Genomic DNA, 17,585 nt, shown 5'->3' on the forward strand with positions numbered 1-17,585 from the left:
TATCTCCATGACAAAATTGGTGGGATAACTGAACACATATTCTTAGCATTAAAATGTAAATTTATGCCTACTAAAAAATTTCTTAGTTAAAATGCTGCAAATAGAGGCTTTGGAATCAGATTAATTCAAAGCTCCATTCCAGCTAGGATCGAAAGGTTGTATTCTGCTGGGGTGTTGTGTAACAATGACCTACCAATGTAGTAGGCAATTGCCCACTTTTGTATTTAGTGAAATGACTGTTTATCATCAGCCACTGTTAACCTCTAGTTGTACACACACAAGAAAGATGTTCCAGTAGAGTCAAGAATGTATTTTTTTTCTTTTATTGTGGTGAGGAGTGGATTTAAGTATCCATAAAGTTGCTATTCTGTCACTTAAGAAATTTCTCAATCTGTAAAGTTTATATAAAAATACTCATATTTTATGCTAAAAAATAAATGAGAATATATGTGGAAGTACTCTAAACAGAGATGTTACTGAGAACATTCAGAATTGTGGCCTACAAGAACGACTGTCATAACCTGAAGAGTAGCATTCACAGCAGGAAGAAACAATTTGAACTCAGGCCAAGTATCCAGGTGTACACACCCGTAATTGGGCTCATGCCAGGCTCACTCCATTCAACTGTCATGCTTTCCTAGGAAGGTAACCTAGTCACAGAGTTTAGCAGCAGGGAACTGCTGGACTTTGAGCATCTGTGTAGTTCAAATAGCAAATCATTGTACTTGAATAGCTAACTACTATACAAATAAGCCAAAACCAATGTAACTGCCATGGCTTCATTTATATAAAATTAGCTGTTACATTTTACAGCTCATACGTTTAATTCAGAATGGCACCAGTGTTGGCCTTGGCCAAACACCTAAACAGAATTAAACTGGATCTAGCTATACAGAGAGAGTAAATAAGCTGGCTATCCCCAAGCCAATCTATGGCCATTCTTTTCCAAACTTCCAAAGTAAGAACAATACATGGGTCTCCTATTACTGTACTGTGAGTACATGTGTTCTTATGTCAGTATAGTTAACCTTTTTAAAAGACAGGAGTGGTTCTAAAGAAACCTAAATTTGAGCAGCTAAGCCACCTGAAAACTAGTATAGATGCCATAACATCAGATAAATCTAAAACTGTTTAAGCCAGATACACCCAGCTCTTCAGCTATTATGGAAGAAAAACAATTTATTTTCACACATACTAATAGGTTTAATAATCTATGTCAGGTGGAGAATCTTTTTTCTGCCAAGGGCCATTTGGATATTTATAACATCATTCATGGGCTATACAAAATTATCAAGTTAAAAATTATATTTGAAAAAAGCTAAATTTATTGACTTTCAAGTCCAGCCTGCGGCTGCCTTGGCAGGGCCAGACCAAACAGGCCCGTCATTCCCCACCCCTGGTCTAGGTCCAGTTACAGGGGCACTGTGTGACTGCACCACTGAGATACATTAGCTTCTGAGGAAAGAAAAAGCTAGTACATATTACTTTATACAAGACTACAAATTTATTTTCAGAAAAGACTGAGTACCTTGATTCCTGTAAACTTTGACGCTGGTACCTAAAAAACAAAAAACAAATTTTAAAGAATCAAGTTTTGGTTTAGGGATTACAAATAAGAAAATTTATTAAGACTATAAAAGCACTTATCTGATAATAGTATCCATCTGCTTTTATGTCTATCATTCATAAAGGGACCTGAAAAATAAATGAGAAAAACCACATTGTAGGTCAATACGTTTAACTGATTGAAACAAAACACTCTTCAAATTGAAGAGCCAATTAAGATGACTAACATTTCCTTTCTCATTTTGTAAAAATTATCCACTTATTAAAATGTGATTAAGAAACCAGAAGAAATCTACAAATGAAAATGACTTAAATGTAGAACACTCTATCCTAATATTGTTTCTCTAACTTTTGAATTACCTACCTTTGGAAATGGAACCCAGACTTGATTCTATTTTACTTTCCTATACGCTACCATATCTGTATTGAATTCGCCATGCATAGGCTATTTCTTAAGTAGTCTTTCCTAAGGACTCTGACTGCCTCCCAAAGAAAGCCTTCTAAAATGATTTCTTCCTCTCAAAGCTCTTTACATGTTTCCCACTAAATAGTTGTCAAACTACTTTGAAAAAAGAAAAAGGAACTCCAAAACATGGAGTAAGAGTATTCTTAAACCTAACCAAGTAAAAGCTTTTGTTCTACCACTGGCCGTGTTTATGCATCTATTACGTGTTTATGCATCTGTTACGGTGTTGACTATCCCTCCCACAGATGGAAGTTGTTCAAGAAAAGAAACCATGTTTTTCATCTTCACTGGTGAGCACACAGTAGGCATTCAAATGCTAATGGTACACATTTTAAAAAATTTGAAGTAATTCATACTAGTGAAATGCAGCATAAGGTAGACCAATTTTGGGTATATATTGAAAGAAACTCAAAACACTGATTCGAAAGAATATATGCACTCCCATGGTCATTGCAGCATTATTTACAAAAGCCAAGGTATGGGAGCAACCCAAGTGCCCATCAATAGATGAGTGAATAAAAAGCTGTGGTACATATATACAATGAAATATTACTCAACCATAAAAAAAGGATGCAATCTTACCATTTGCAACAGCATGGCTGGACCTAGAGGGACTATGCTAAGTGAAATAGGCCGGGCGTTGGGGGGCAGAGTGAAAAAGTGATGGGATTAAGAAGCACTGCTAATTAGTTACTAAATAGTCATGGGCATATAAGAGAAAGCATAGGGAAGGAATATAGTAAAAAATGTAACAGCTATCTATGGTGCCAGGTGGGCACTTGATTTGCCAGAGGGAATACTTTGTAACTACATGAATATATACCCGCTGTGCTGTACACCTGAAACTAATACAAAAGTGCTGAATGCAAACTGTAATCGTAAAATAGAACAAAAAATATCCTGGAAAAAAACTACTGGTTCACTACTTACTGTATTGATCAGAGAGGCTTGTAAATTAAGGTGAGCATCATTTATGATTTGAAAAGATCTGGAAAACTCAAGCTCAGAAAATATATAAACTTTGGGGTAATCAAGTCTTTTTTTAAAAAGTTAGTTTTTATTGACTTTAGAGGGAGAGAGAAACATCGATGAGAGAAACATTGATCAGCTGCCTCCTGCACGCTCCCTAATAGGGTTTAAGCCCAAAACCTGGGCAGCTACCATGACCAGGAATCAACCAGCAACCTCTTGGTGCATGGGACGACGTCCAACCAACTGAGCCACACTGGCCAGGGTGGAATCAAGTATTTTATGAAAGCATGATAATGGGATTTTTCTTGTTAAAAGAAGTTAGGGCTTCCTTTCTGCCACCACTGTAACAACAATTTCATAATAAAACTAACATCAAAATTAAAGCCAGATTAGTGGTTTATAAGTTCATATAGGTTTCAAATTGGCTTTGTTATTTGATAATTGTGTCACTTTGGGCAAGTTACTTAATTTCCTCATCTATAAAATGAGGATTATATACCATTAAAATGGCATAAACTGGAATACTTAGGTATAAATTTAAATTGTGCAAGATTTTATGTTGAAAATTACAAAATGGTGCAAGAAAACGAACTAAACAGAAACTGATCAGAAGATTCAGTATTCTCAAGTTTCCCTAACTGATTTATGGATTCAATGTAAAGCTAGTCAAATTCACAAGAGGCTCTTTTTTGGGGGTGGGGTTGAGAGTGGTAAAAAAATCAAGCTGTTTCTGAAATTTATATGGGCAAAGGAATTTGAGCAGTCAAGACAATTTTGAAAAAGACCCATGGCCACCTGACCATATAAATTAATGTAACAGACATTAATGGAACAGAATGGAGTCTTACAACGGACTTAGAAATAAATATGGTCAACTGATTGACAAAGGTGAAAAGGCAAATCAATGGAGAATAGTGCTTTTTCACAGATGGTGCTGGAACAATTGGACAGACATCCATAATGTAAAAACAGAAACCGACACCAAAAGCCAAACCATACCTTGGTACTATATACAGAAATTAACTCAAAGTGATAAGCCAAAATGTGCCTCAAACTCTAAAGCTTCTAGAAGGAAACAGAAGACCTCTGAATCTGGTTTAAAAATAGAGTTCTCACTGTATCAAACACTGACGAACTGAATTTCGCACAAATTAAAAGTTGCTCTCCTAGAAAAAGAATGAAAAGACACAAAAAACTCTAGAGAAAAATATTTGGAAATCACTTAACCTTACAAAGGACATGTGTCCAAAATATACAAAGAATTCTCAAAACTCAACAATTGTCTGAATTTTTAAATGAGCAAAAGATTCAGAAAATTCACATTACAAATCAAATTGATGTTCCACATCCAACCCCTTCAAAAGGTAATCACCTTATATGTATCTCTCTAGTCCATATATAATAGCTCTTCAAAATAGTAAATGCCGGTGTAATGTGGTTAATATATAAAGCTTGAAGAGCAAGGGTCCTTACACATTTTGAGTTTGTGTTTGAAGTGTATGATTTGGAATTTTATATGTGGAACCATAATGTGGAATTTAGGAAAATTCATTTAAGGAGTTGGACTATACAGTCCATATGGGAATGGAAATTGTTAAAAAACTTTCAGGAAAGTCAACAAGACCAATGTGCAGTATGGGAGAATTATTCTATACTTATTTCCCCAGTGGGAAAAACAGGCACATTTAAAAATCACTAGGCAAGGTATATTAGAAATATGCGTGTACTACATATACATATACTGTATGTACATTCTGAACTACAAACGTGTGCTTTGGGAAGGGGGGAAAAGATAAACTGACAAACAAGGAAGGGAATATGGACAGTTTCCTGGAGATCTAGTAGGATGAGCTCTCCTATCAGTGAATTTAGGACATTTAGAAAAACTAAGGATGTTCATAATTAGTAGGAAAAAAGTTTTGAGATGGCAATAATTGAAACAAGCAAAAAGACTAATCTTTATAAACAGAATTTAGATGCAACCATTTGGTTCAAAGACCACCTGCATAAGAATCCTCAATAGACTGAACTCACTAGGTCGAAGTGAGACCCAGGAATCTGCATTTTGTACAAGTAACCTAATGTAATGCTTATAAATACACTAAAATTTGAGATTCACTGATTTGGACCCAGGTCATTAAAAGGAGAACATGGCAACAGGAACAATAACATAAAGGGTTTCAACAGACGAAATGTCTGTTATAATCAAAATGGAAGGTGAGACCAAAGATCACGGTGGGTAGGTATTTAGGAAAACTTTTTTTCACTGCATTTTTAAAGAAATACATGTCTCAGAAATAGCACATTCTGAGATGATGAAAAGTATCTGGTAGAAACTTTATAATAGATGACTTCAAAGATCTTATAAATCAGCATCAGTTCTCTGAACATTTCCAAAATGCCAGGGAGCCGATAACAAGGAAATTATGTAAGTATTCAGGGATTAAAAAGCACCTCATTTTAGTGTCAGGTCAAAAAGGAGAAAAACAGCTCTGACTTAAGGCAGGCCAGGCCAATTTGGTCAAAGAAAGTGTTACGCTTGGTTCTCTGACTGCAAAAGAACCTTAACACAAGATTTCCTTACCAGCAATATGAGGGGATTCAAGTTTACACTGAAAGTGTTCTACTGATACATTCTATTACCTAATTAGAAGTTGATTTCATAGAAAAACATGACAAATAATTCATCATTTATAACTAACGTTCTACTTTTTCACTATTTTAGTTGCAAAAGATTCTTTCAGTCCTTTTACTGCAACCTTTCCCCCAAAGATATTCTATATTCACAATGTAGTCCATTTCTATCTATTCTATTTCCTCTATCCCTGCTGAAAACGGAGGAAATGTGGCTGAATGCAGTTCTTACGTATTTGTAGAGGAAAAGTCTACTAGAAATGAACATAGATTCTTCCTTCATGGGCTATGTAATGATTCATTCACAAACTGCAACACGTTTGATGTGGAAAGCCTAAAGGGGAGCCACAGCGTTGGCAAGTCATATGCTAATAATTTCTGATGACAAAAGTTTCTCTTCCAGGCAATCCTCTTTTATAACACAAGCCAAATGAAGCCTTCTGACAAATGTCTTCAAGTGTAGACAGGATGTGCCACCTCCCAACCCCCCCATCTCAACATTTGAACAGCTTCCAAACTGAACTTCAGGAGAGATGCTTTAAACATGAAACTCAAGCTCATCCATTCTTTCCCCTAAATGGAAATCTGACAAAACAGGAAGTACTTGGCAGCACAGAGAAGCAAGTTTTGTGGCTTACGTATTTACTGGTAGCAAACTAGTTCTTCATGACAGTGTAATAAAATGCAGAACTTCACATTTAAGAGGAAAACAGCACAAATTTGCCTTGGTTACCGAGGTTCCCTTTGCAATTTAAAGGCCTTAAAGACAATATCACGTGATACATAGAGGAATAAGAAACAGGAAGATGGCTTTTCTTTGTTATGTTCCTTCATATAAAAACCCCCATCCCTGTCCTAAGCCATCAAGATTATACAAACACTTGCCCGGCCGGGCGTGGCTCAGCAGTTGAGCGTCGAGCTAGGATCCAGGTGATGGGGTTCAATTCCCGGTCAGGGCACATGCCCAGGTTGTGGGCTTGATCAATGACTCTCTCATCATTGATGTTTCTGTCTCTCTCTCCTTTCCTCTCTCTAAAATCAATAAAGATATATTTTAAAAAAAAAAAAGATTATACAAATACTGGAAGCAGTTTTATGACTGTATATAAAGACTAAGAAATAGAGATTAAAAAAAAAAAAAAGGTTTCTAGTTTGGTTTGAGGGAACCTACTTAGGGGAAATTTTTTTTGTTTGTGCTTGCCACAGGACTTGAGGTAAACTTAAATACAAATATGAATATAAATCCCTAAGTGGGCCGTTAGGATTAGCAAACTCAGTAACACACTACCAAACATACCATAAGCCAACCAAAGAAAAAAAAGTGAATCCTTCCCCTGTGACATCTTCCAGTTGCCCCCTCCTCTGCCTAAAGAAACATCGCTACAGTGAAATTCCTCAGTGAAGTTGCTTAACTATTACTTCAAATATCTGTTTCACTAGCCAACAAAAGCATTTACAACACTTGTTAAATAAAACAGTGAGGTAGGTAGGACATTAAAGCTTCTGTCAGAATTTGATCCTATGCGGGAGGAACAGCAGCAACTTCCTTAAGCGCTAAAATTATTGAGTCAATGTCTGATACTTCTGATTCTCAGGGGTTGTTAAAACATCAGTTAATCTTTCAGAAGTACATAAATATTGTAAGTACACTTACAGGAGTTCTTATTTGAAAAAATACCGTGCTGGATTGGGAACTCTTAAGTATTAGGAACTATAAATACCTAGTGCCAAGCCCCTTCCACTTTAAAAGCAAACACTTGAGCAATGTATCCCAGGTCACAACCAATGCAAGCAGGCTTTTATGATCAGAGCACAGAACATCTGGTGTTCAAGTACAGTGTTTTCTACATTAAGATATTTATGCAATAGGACATCCCACTGAACTACTGTAAAAGTTCATAGAATTTTTAAGCTGAGTACATAATTTCTTTAGCTCTATGAACGCCTACTAGGAGCCCGGTATTTTAACTTAATCTCCCGATGTGCCACCATTCCCATTTCTTCTAAATCTAGAGGAGAAGACCCTATCAATATTATAGTAACCAAGGATCAAATAAGTGTCTTCATAATATCTCTCATCCAGTTCCTCTTCTCAGAGTACTTTCATGCCTAGAGGCATTATGGCATTGTGATAAGAAAAATGTACTTGTAGAGTGAGTAGGTTCAATAACTGATTGAGCCAGGTGGCTTATATATTTTGTTATTGGCAGCAGATGTACCGAGTCCTAGCCAAACTTCACAAATCTGGAACAATGGTGGTAACAAAGATTAGTAGGAGGGCAGATCTAAGAAAAATCAGTTAGTCAGAAAAACAATACCTTTGGGGGTAAATTAGACATACTATCTTTAAAAAAAAGGAGGGGGGATATTCTAGTGAAAATTCTTGATCTGTGTATAGTAGCAGCCATTATACTCTACTCCCTACATGTTCTTGAATCTGACCCAATTCCTAAAACCTCAAGTGATCTCATTTTCAGTAACTGATCAGGCAAGATGTTCCTGGTGTACAAACACTGACAAAGCACATTTTCACTGGCACCCATTTGTCCATTAAACATCACCTTTTAGCTTGCTATACCTTTTATAAACTTGCACTCCACAAATGAGTGCCTACTAAGTGCCAAGGCCTGTGACAGGTTCTAAACCTACAAAGAAGAATAAGGTATAGGTGTCTGCCTGTAAAGATGTCAGAACTCAGTGAAGAACATGGCAGTGGCTAAAAAGGGAACAGAAAGCTGAGATGCAACAAAGAAAATGGTAGGAATCTGTAAGAGGAAATCCATATGGACAGATTACCACAGTTGTAGGGGTATTATGGAAAGCTTCACTTAAGTAGTAGCTTTTGACCACATGTAATAGGGCAACATTCCAGATAGTGGGAAAAGTATGAATAAAAACAAAGAGCTGGGCCAGGCCGGAGTGGCCTGTGGAGGGAGACATGATGGCTTTTGTGTGACAAGAGCAAATAATACCTAAAGAGAAGTAGGACATTTGGAGAGAGGTTGAGATGACCTTTTGGAAGGTACTGAATGGGAGGCAGAGTCTAGATGCTTCATTTCTGCATATGTTTATAATAATGTATTCTTCTAAAATGTTCTTTGAATGACAGACACTATATAACATCTTTACACACACTAACACCACCACCTAATATCTGAGTGCTTCCTAAATACTTGGCATCATTCTAAGCACTTTACATGTCTTAATAACTTATTTAATACTAATCCTAACCCTGTCAGGTCAGTTCTATTATTATCCCCATTTTACAGACGGGGCACAGAGGTTAAGGCATTTGCTCTAAACCACACCACTCACTAAAAGCCTGGCCACACCTACACATTCTAAAGCTGGAAGTATCTTCTCTGCTATCCCTGAATAATTTTGAAAGCTATCATCCTAATGGGGGGCATGGAGAAGATCTACATCCTGTAAGTAACTCAAATGACTTAATCTTTGAAAAATAAAGAGATACCAGAGCAAAGGGGTTATAAAGAGAAGCAATTCAAACATACACATACCACACAGTCATTAAAAACTAATGCTGAGCCCTGGCTGGTTTGGCTCAGTGGCTAGAGTGTTGGCCTGTGGACTGAAGGGTCCCGGGTTCGATTTGGGCCATAGGCATATACCTTGGTTGCAGGCTTGATCCCCGGGCCCAATCCGGGCATGTGCAGGAAGCAACCAATCGATGTCCCTCCCTCCCTCCCTTTTCTACTCTCTCTGAAAAAGCAATGGAAAAAGTATGATTATTAAAAAAACAAAAACACTAATGCACAAATGTCATGTTTCTGGGTGTTCTAATTACTTTTTCTTCATTAAATAGGTTAAATCTTTGTAACTCAAAGCTAAGCATTATGATGGGAAAACTTTTTTATACCTAATTATTTAAATGAGATAAGAGTGTCTTGATATATGCAACAAAGTAGCTCAAATTTCATAAGGTCATATACTAACACCAAAAGTTTAGGTTTTATTAAAAACAGATTAGAAAGCCAAATCAAAAAGGAAAAAAAGGGGGGGGACCTTTTTTTCTAAAACAGAATTGTAACCTTTTCCTTGCTAAATAGCAGAAAGCATTTTTTAAAGCCCTAGGGAAAAGGGGTGGGGGGAGAGAAAGGCCACGGGAAATTAACTAGACACAGCAGGCTCTTCATTTTTTTAACCCTCACCTGAGGATATTTTTTCCACTGCTTTTCAGAGAGGGAGGGAGAAACATCGATATGAGAGAGACCAGAGCCAGGGACTGAGCCTACAACCAAAGTATATGCCCTTGGCTGGAATCGAACCTGGGATGCTTCAGTCTGTAGGCTGAAGCTCTAACCACTGAACCAAACCAGCTAGGGTGGCTCTTCCTCTTGAAAGACACTCAGAAGTTAGCCTACTCCACACCCAGCCGAGCGTGGCTCAGCGGCTGAGCATCAACCTAGGACCCAGGAGATTGTGGTTCGATTCCAGGTCAGGGTACATGCCCGGGTTGAGGGCCCGATCCCCGGGGGTGTGTTTGTGGGGGGATGTGCAGGAGGCAGCTGATCAATGATGACTCATCAATGATTTTCTCTCTCTGAAATCAATAAAGATATATTTAAAAAAAAAAAAAGTTAGCCTACCCCATATTTTCATGTCTGTCAAAGTCGTTCCTTAAAATGAATAATTAAATTTCATCTGTTGAAATAAAAATGGTTTCCAAAATAATAAGACAATGAACACCTTTACTTAGATGTCATATATTTACAGAATCATGTTTCACAGAATTACGTTTCCTCTCTATATTTTGTTAAAATCACTGAGGAAGAGGAAAGATATTTCATCCCACATATCTGAACAGTTTAAAAGCATCCATATATTTTCCAAGATACTCTCTTTACACTATTTTTTTGCAATCATGAAAAACTAACCTCCTCTTAATTTAGTCTGAGAATCATCTGGTTTCCCTGTACTTAGTTTACTATTAATCCACTTTAACTTTTCAAGTTATACTTTAAAAATCAGAAACAATAAAGCTCTGATAAAAGCACCAAAGTCTAATGGAAAAATAAAATTGAAAGTCAAAATACAGACAATATAAAGGTCCAGCATATGCCTTGTCCCAATTAGGGACCGCACAGGCACTTTGAGAAAAGGAAGACTAGATGCTTCCTGGACACACCAAGCTCTAACTCACATCAGTTTAAAACTGATTTCATCTTCCTTACTAACCAGTGGTCTCTTCTGACTTTCTAAATTAGTTACTGGCACGCTCTATTACCTGCTTTTAAAAATCTTGAGTGGTTTGTTTTCTGTCTTCTTTACCTCTATAATTAATTAGAGATCAAACGCTGTCAACTCTTTTTCTTGCTCACCTGGTTCCTTCCTCTCTCCAGGTCGGACTCTAGTTTTATCTTAGGCTGACACAACTGCAACAGTATCTTAATGTCTCCCTACCTCCAATTCTTGTGTCATTTCAGTCACATTGGACACTGTATCAAAATAATTCTCCAAAAATACATTTTGTGTACATCATAACTGTGTCTGTTCAAAAACACTCAACAAAAATAAAAGGGAAATGTACATAGAAAAATATTTGCAGCAAATTACTACTGAATAGTATTTAATAAACTCAAAAGATTTAAAAAATATGAAGACTCTAATACATAAATGGACAAAAGTCTTGAATAGACAACTTGTGTATTACTAACAACCAATAAAATCCACCTCACTAGTTAACAACATTACAAAAAGAAAAAGAGCTCAACATATTTTTCACCTATTAAATTAGCAAAAATGATTATAATTATACACTACACAAAGCTGGCAGTTAAACTCACAACGATGGTGACAGTGTAAATTATAACTCTTTTGGAAAACAACATGGCAATGTTTTAAGAGTCATAAAAATATTCATACAATGACCTTTTAAATCAATCCTAAAACAACAGTTCAAAAGACAGAAAATACTGTATGCACATAAATGATAATTATAACACAATACTGAAGAAGGAGAAACCTAAATATGGCCAGGCAACAGAAAATGAAGTTAATGGTAAAACAATTTGATGGAATATTTTCAGTTATTAAAATTATTATGGAGACTGCATAGTCATATTTAATGTTAAAGGAAGAAAAATAAAAATTACTCTAAGACTAAAGAAATTATATGCATACAGACAGGGAAGAAAACTTTTAAAAATCTAATGTTGGGGTGGGATTAAATATAATTTGTTAGTTCCATTTTGATTTGTAAAATTTGAAAATAAAACAAAAATTTTAATCTTCATTTACTGTTCACAACCCAGCTTTCAAGGCTCTCTACAGGTTCCTAAATCGGTATAGAGAATATGCACCCCACATAATTCTGATGTTCAGCTAATTCTAGAAACATTGACAAGTTGGCCTCACACAATTTTTCCAATGTAATCTTTAGTCAATCATTTTCTCCAAACTGGTTTACTCACTATCTCAAACATAGCTTTCCTTATATAATTGTATTCTTGATCACAACCTTCCACCCACTCAGAATGTCTTCCTTTCTTAAACTTTAACATATTACATCTCACTAACTCTGAGAAGTCTGCAATGAACACTAAATTTCTTTCTATTCAGTATTATCAAATAATTTGTCCTCTTAAAAGCAATGAGATTAATTATACTGTATAATAAACTTTTCATAAATCTATTATTCTTGTGAGCCATAATTTAAATCTTTAAAAAGTTAATCTAAAATGATTGAATCTTTTGAAATAACTATTTTTTACTTACTTTCCACATGTTTAATTATGTTCTTCCTTTTAATGACAGTAAGCTCCTTGAGTACAGATCCTTGCCATGCAGGAATGCCACTCGGTAACCTAGATCAGCTGAATCCAATCCTAAAATATGCTGTCATTCTAGTTTGAATTATATGTGAAAGAAAACCAGTACCAACGACTCCATGTGGCCATAAAATCAGCAGTGACACCTAATATGGCAAAAGATCACACAATTGCAAAGGTTGCTTTGGTTATAAATAAGCAAATTTTAAACTTTAAGACAAAACAAAAATACCCCCAAAATCACTAGGAATCATCAGGCGGCTACAATCAACATAGCAGTGTTCTACTTCTTGACACAGACATTTACAGAAACAGCTGTACAGTGGAGCAAATTCTATCATTTTTCAAAAGAAATGTATGTGATAGTAACACGACCAATCTTGATTACTAAAAAATAGTTAAGTAAAACTGCTTACCAGAAACATAATTTTCAACAGAGAGCAAATTCAGGTATTTCAAAACTGGAACACCTTCCTTCATTTTCCACAAAATGAAGCTCACTCTAAAAGACAAAGCCCACATACTCAGAACACAGAATGTTTTAAATTTTCCATAAAAAAAATTTCTAAACACTTTCACAGGTGAGATCTCAAGTATTTTTGAAGGTTAAAGCAGCATCAGTGGAACATCATGAATTTTCATAAAAGGACTACTGTTAGAACCTAAGTTAGCTTATTTTACATATTTTGTATACAAAAAGTGCATACAAAGTCATAAGAAGTAATGACAGGGCATCTATCATGTATCAGGTAGGCAAAGGTAACAATGATTAAAACCTCTGTTGCTTCTGTCTGGAAGTAGTGTCTCAAACTGGGGAGAACCAAGCAACTGCTAAGTAAATATTATGAGTCACGTAAAGGGTCCTTGTAAGGGTATGAAAGCACAAAAAGAATGCACCTAAGGATGGAAAACTTCAGGAAAGGTTACAGGAAATGTAAAACACTTAAAGCTCAACTAACTATACCATAAAAACAATTTGTTTGTTTTTAGCAACCTCTGTGAAGCAGAATGTTTCACTACACAAATGCCTAACTAGAGTAAAAATTATTCCTAAGGTCCAACAAAAATTCTCAAATTTATTTTACTAAATCTGTGACTTAAAGACTGTAATAATTCTACTTGAATAAACAGAGACCAGGAGAGAAAGTTAAAAAAATAAAACTAAAGAAAAAAAAGCAGAAAATGTAATAAAAGCAAAAAAGACAACAAAAAATGTAAGCACAGTAAGAGCAAAAGCTTTTTGATGGACAGCTTTACAAAGATTAATCTAAGCCTTAAATGTACAATCCCTTTGGCCTTATAGTTTCACTTCCAGGAATTTATTCTAAAGAAATAAACAGGGATGTGAAGGAAAATCTTGATGTCTAAAAACTTTAGCCATAGATGCCAGTTCTTAAGCAAAATCTTGTATAATATGTAGGAGAATATTCAGACATATTGCTGTAATAGAAAACGTGAAGAGATGGGGCTATATGAATTATTGTGCACCTATCCTACAGAACACGATGCAGCCATAAAAATGCTTTAAGAACAAAATATTCCCTATGTTCCCATTGTTTTCAATAAAGAAAAAAACATAGGCCCTAGCCAGTTTGGCTCAGTGGTTAGAGCGTTGGCCCGTGGAATTGAAGGGCCTCAGGTTGATTCTAGTCAAGGGCCCATAGATCCTGGGGCTGGGGATCAGTTGCAGGCTTGATCCCCAGCCCCAGTCTGCACCTGTGTGTGGAAGGCAACCAGTCCATGTGTCTCTCTCACATCGGTGTTTCTCTCTCTCCCCCTTCCACTTTCTCTAAAAAGCAATGGAAAAAATATCCTAGGGTGAGGATTTAAAACACAAAAGAAAAAAGAAAAAGAACATGGGTGACAAAATGAGTAGGATTCAAATGATCTTTACCTTGTAAAACAAAACCAATGAAAAATCCCGGCAGGGCATGGCTCAGCAGTTGAGCATGCACCTCCGATCACCAGATTACGGTTCAATTCCCCGTCAGGACACATGCCTGGGGTTGCAGACTGGACCCCAGTCGGGGGTGTGCAGGAGGCAGCCGATCAATGATGACTCTCTCAGCACTGATGTTTCTCTCTCTCTCTCTGAAATTGATAAAGATATTAAAAAAAAAAAAACCCAATGAAAAAGTGAAACTCTTTTGTATAGTATAAACTGTAATTACTTTTTGGTGAAGGGAATACAAGAGATTGTTGTGTTCTTCTTTTGGCTTTTTAGTAATTTCCAAATGCCCACTGTCATGTTATCTGGATAGTAACAGCTGAAAGTTACAGCTGAAAGTTGTGTAGTGAAATTAGAGATTAATACCCCTGCAAAGTTCAGTAGTACAGTTTTATAATTTCCCTAAGGGGGAAAAAAATCACTTCACTTCTAAATTCTTATTGAAATATCTTTTTTATATGCCAGTTTTTAAATTGGGGGGGAAAATCATAAACTTGTTCATATTCCATGATAAAAATATTAAGTACTTAAAATTCTAGAACTCACCTCAATAACACTCGCATATCTGTCACTGAGAGGTCCTGTTATCTTCAGACCAACTGCCAACAAAACCCAATAAATTATTAAATCACTTAACCATAGTGTTCGAAACAGGTATTACGAAGATAATTTAAGAAGCTATCCAGATCACTGCTACTGGGCCACTCAACAGAAATACCAACATATATTTCACTTTCTCAAAAAGTCATCTTGAAAAAAATCACTGTTCTGAATGGGAAATTGATTCGGCTTGAGTGAATGTAGTCAACGCGGATTATCGACGATATTTTCCATTTCCCTAATGATTTCGTTCTTTACGACAACTTGCCAATTAATACTCCATTTCCACCATTTCAAATGTGTTTCTGTTTCATTTAACAGAACACAAGATTTGGCTAAGAGAACAAGACCAATGGCTGCCCTGAACTAGAGGTTGGCCTGTCGGGAGGTCCTTTTATCTAAGGTGTTTTCGGTCCCTGCGAAACCGCGGCTGCAGTTTCCTTTCAAAAAGCAGCATAAGCCTCGTGCAGCGCGGAACAGCTGCTTGCCTGAGGCCAGAGCAGCAGCGTCAGGGCTGGCTCGGGAATGCTCCGCATTCCGAAACCCGGAGCTGAAGAGCCAGAGGAGCACGCGGAAACACCTGTCCCCACGCACCGTGTGTCTAAGAACCTTGCCTTCCCCGTCTTAATTAAGGAGGCGCCCACGGCCAGTGAGACTTGGCTGAATATATGACAAATTCCCGGAACACAGGTGGAGCAAACCCCACAAAACCTCTAAGCTCTCTAGAGGAGCCCAAGGACTAGCGCGAAGAAAGAGACTTCCCCCTCCGCCTCCTTCTCTCAAGGCGGGAGAGGAAGCCTCGCCCCCTTTCATCCCGCCCCCTACTTCCCACCCAGACGCCAGAGAACTTCGCTATGGCTGCCCTGTGGCCCCTTCACTTCCGGTGCCGGTGCCGCTAGAGCTGCGCCATCCCCCAGCCGATCGAACCACCGCAGCTTCCAACTGACCTTTTAAACAGACCCGCGACTCCTCTGACCTTCGCTAGGTGCTGTCCTGGAGGGAACCGCGGGCGGGTACCGCACTGAAAAGAACCTACGGGAGAAAGACTTAGCTGACGTCTCGCCAGAAACACGAAATGCGATAGAGCTGCAGCCACCGCTGCCTAGACAAAATGGCGCCGAGAAGCAGGCTTAGCGCATGCGCCTTGGATAGTCCCTGCCCCGCCCCCGTGCTAGTCTTGGCAGCAGCTCCGGGTTCGGTTTCCATGGGACACTCCACTGCCAATCCTCGTGCGGAACCGCTCTTCCTGACCCCTCAATTTACCAATCAGTGCTCAGTCAAGCACATCCGGAGTCTTTTCAACCAATCCTTTTGCAGGACTTGCTTACTCAATACCTGATTCTCCAGTAATATTAGGCTTCGGAGACAGCCAATCACAAGTGGAAGATGTCCTACCTGCTGTTTTTCGCACCAATCCGTTAAGTTTCAGAGCTACATCCAATGAGGACGGCAGGCAGCGAGCTCCAATCCGGAGCTCTTCGGCGTCATGAGCAGCCAATAGGAGTTCGTGTAGAAGCGAGTCTGCTCAACAGCTTGTTATTTGGTGGATTGTGGCAGTAAATCGGGCTAGTGGGGAACCGGGCGCAGGAACTGCCGCGGCGGCCAGGAGTGGTGCTGCCCAGCCGGGGGCCCACGGGGGTCAGTGGGGCGGAGGACTCGGGAGCTGACACCACGCACTTCACCCGCAGTTGGTAGGTGGGGAGGAGGGAAGTGGGGGATACTGAATGGATCAAGCGGCAGTCGCAGCTGCTGCTGCTGCTGCCCGGGGTCCCGGTGCAGTTGGAAGCTTTGGAGGTGGGGAAGGGGGTGCTAGGCTAGCGGTGCGACGAGCGCAGGGGAAGGGGCAAGTCGCGGAGCAGGGGCAGCAGCAAGTGCGGGAACCGCCGCCGCAGCCGCCTGCTCGGCCGCTTCCCCGGGAAAATGGCTGTGGGACTGGCCGCGCCGCTAAGTTTGCTTCCGCGCCGTGAAGGGCGGGCTGCTTTGGGGAGCCTGCCCCCAACTCCGCGGCGCGTCGTCCCCTGTGGAGTCCATGGCAGGAGCCCGAGGGGCTGGAGGCAGGTACCTCTCTGGGCTGTACAAAAAGTTGAGGCGGGCGCAGGGAGGAGGCGGCGGCTGCCGCTGTGCGGCTCCCCTCCCCTCCCACACACTGTCCGGGCCACCTCCCTCCTCCTCTCCGCCCCCCCAGCCCCCTCCTCTGCCGCGGGTCTCCCCTCACCCTCGCTCCTCCCGCTGAAGGCCTCGGCCCCTGCCCCTTCGGGCGAAGAAGCGCTCCTTCTTCCTGACATGGTGCAGAGCGGAGGAAGGAGAGCAATGGCGCCGTGACACCGCGGGCCCGGGGCGGGCCGAGGGGGCCGAGCGGCGGAGGCGGGGCGCGGGCCGAAGTCGAGGTATCCGGGGGGCGGCCGAGCAAAGGCGGGGCGACCGCGCCTATCGGGGACTAGGGTAAGCCCAAACGGCGCCCTGTCCTTTTCCAGAGGGATCGGTCGTGGGGATCCGAGTTGAGCATTCCGGGTCAAAGTGGAGAGCGAGGCGGGGGCGCGGTGGGCCGCTGGCGAAGTCCAGGGCGGAACGGCGCCCGCGGGGTTCTCGCTGCCCCCTCTGCTCCCGCGTC

At 39.6% G+C, this 17,585-nt stretch overlaps 1 protein-coding gene and 1 long non-coding RNA gene across 5 annotated transcripts in view; one reads left to right on the forward strand and one right to left on the reverse strand.

The window, feature by feature from the left end:
- Window positions 1–327: 327 nt before the first annotated feature.
- On the reverse strand, window positions 328–16,098 carry LOC308557538. Of its 2 annotated transcripts, XR_013998842.1 has the most exons (5): window positions 15,922–16,093; window positions 14,921–14,973; window positions 12,843–12,928; window positions 12,374–12,572; window positions 328–1,695 (listed from the first exon to the last, which is right to left on the reverse strand). It is a non-coding gene; the product is annotated as an uncharacterized lncRNA (long non-coding RNA). The 2 variants fall into 2 exon arrangements; XR_013998841.1 differs by lacking the exon at window positions 12,374–12,572 and having other exon boundaries at window positions 15,922–16,098.
- Window positions 16,099–16,466: 368 nt separating this feature from the next.
- ARID4A (AT-rich interaction domain 4A) overlaps window positions 16,467–17,585 on the forward strand; it is a 55,161-nt gene continuing 54,042 nt past the window's right edge. For 2 of the 3 annotated variants that reach the window (XM_081129619.1, XM_081129621.1), the window contains exon 1: window positions 16,467–16,665. The gene's annotated coding sequence lies outside the window, so the exon portion shown is untranslated. Of the gene's footprint in view, window positions 16,666–17,361; window positions 17,417–17,585 lie in introns of those variants that run through there. The other variant, XM_081129620.1, reaches the window with a different exon arrangement.

Source organism: Miniopterus schreibersii (assembly GCF_964146895.1).
Source record: "Miniopterus schreibersii genome assembly, chromosome: 1".
Taxonomy (NCBI): Eukaryota; Metazoa; Chordata; class Mammalia; order Chiroptera; family Miniopteridae; genus Miniopterus; species Miniopterus schreibersii.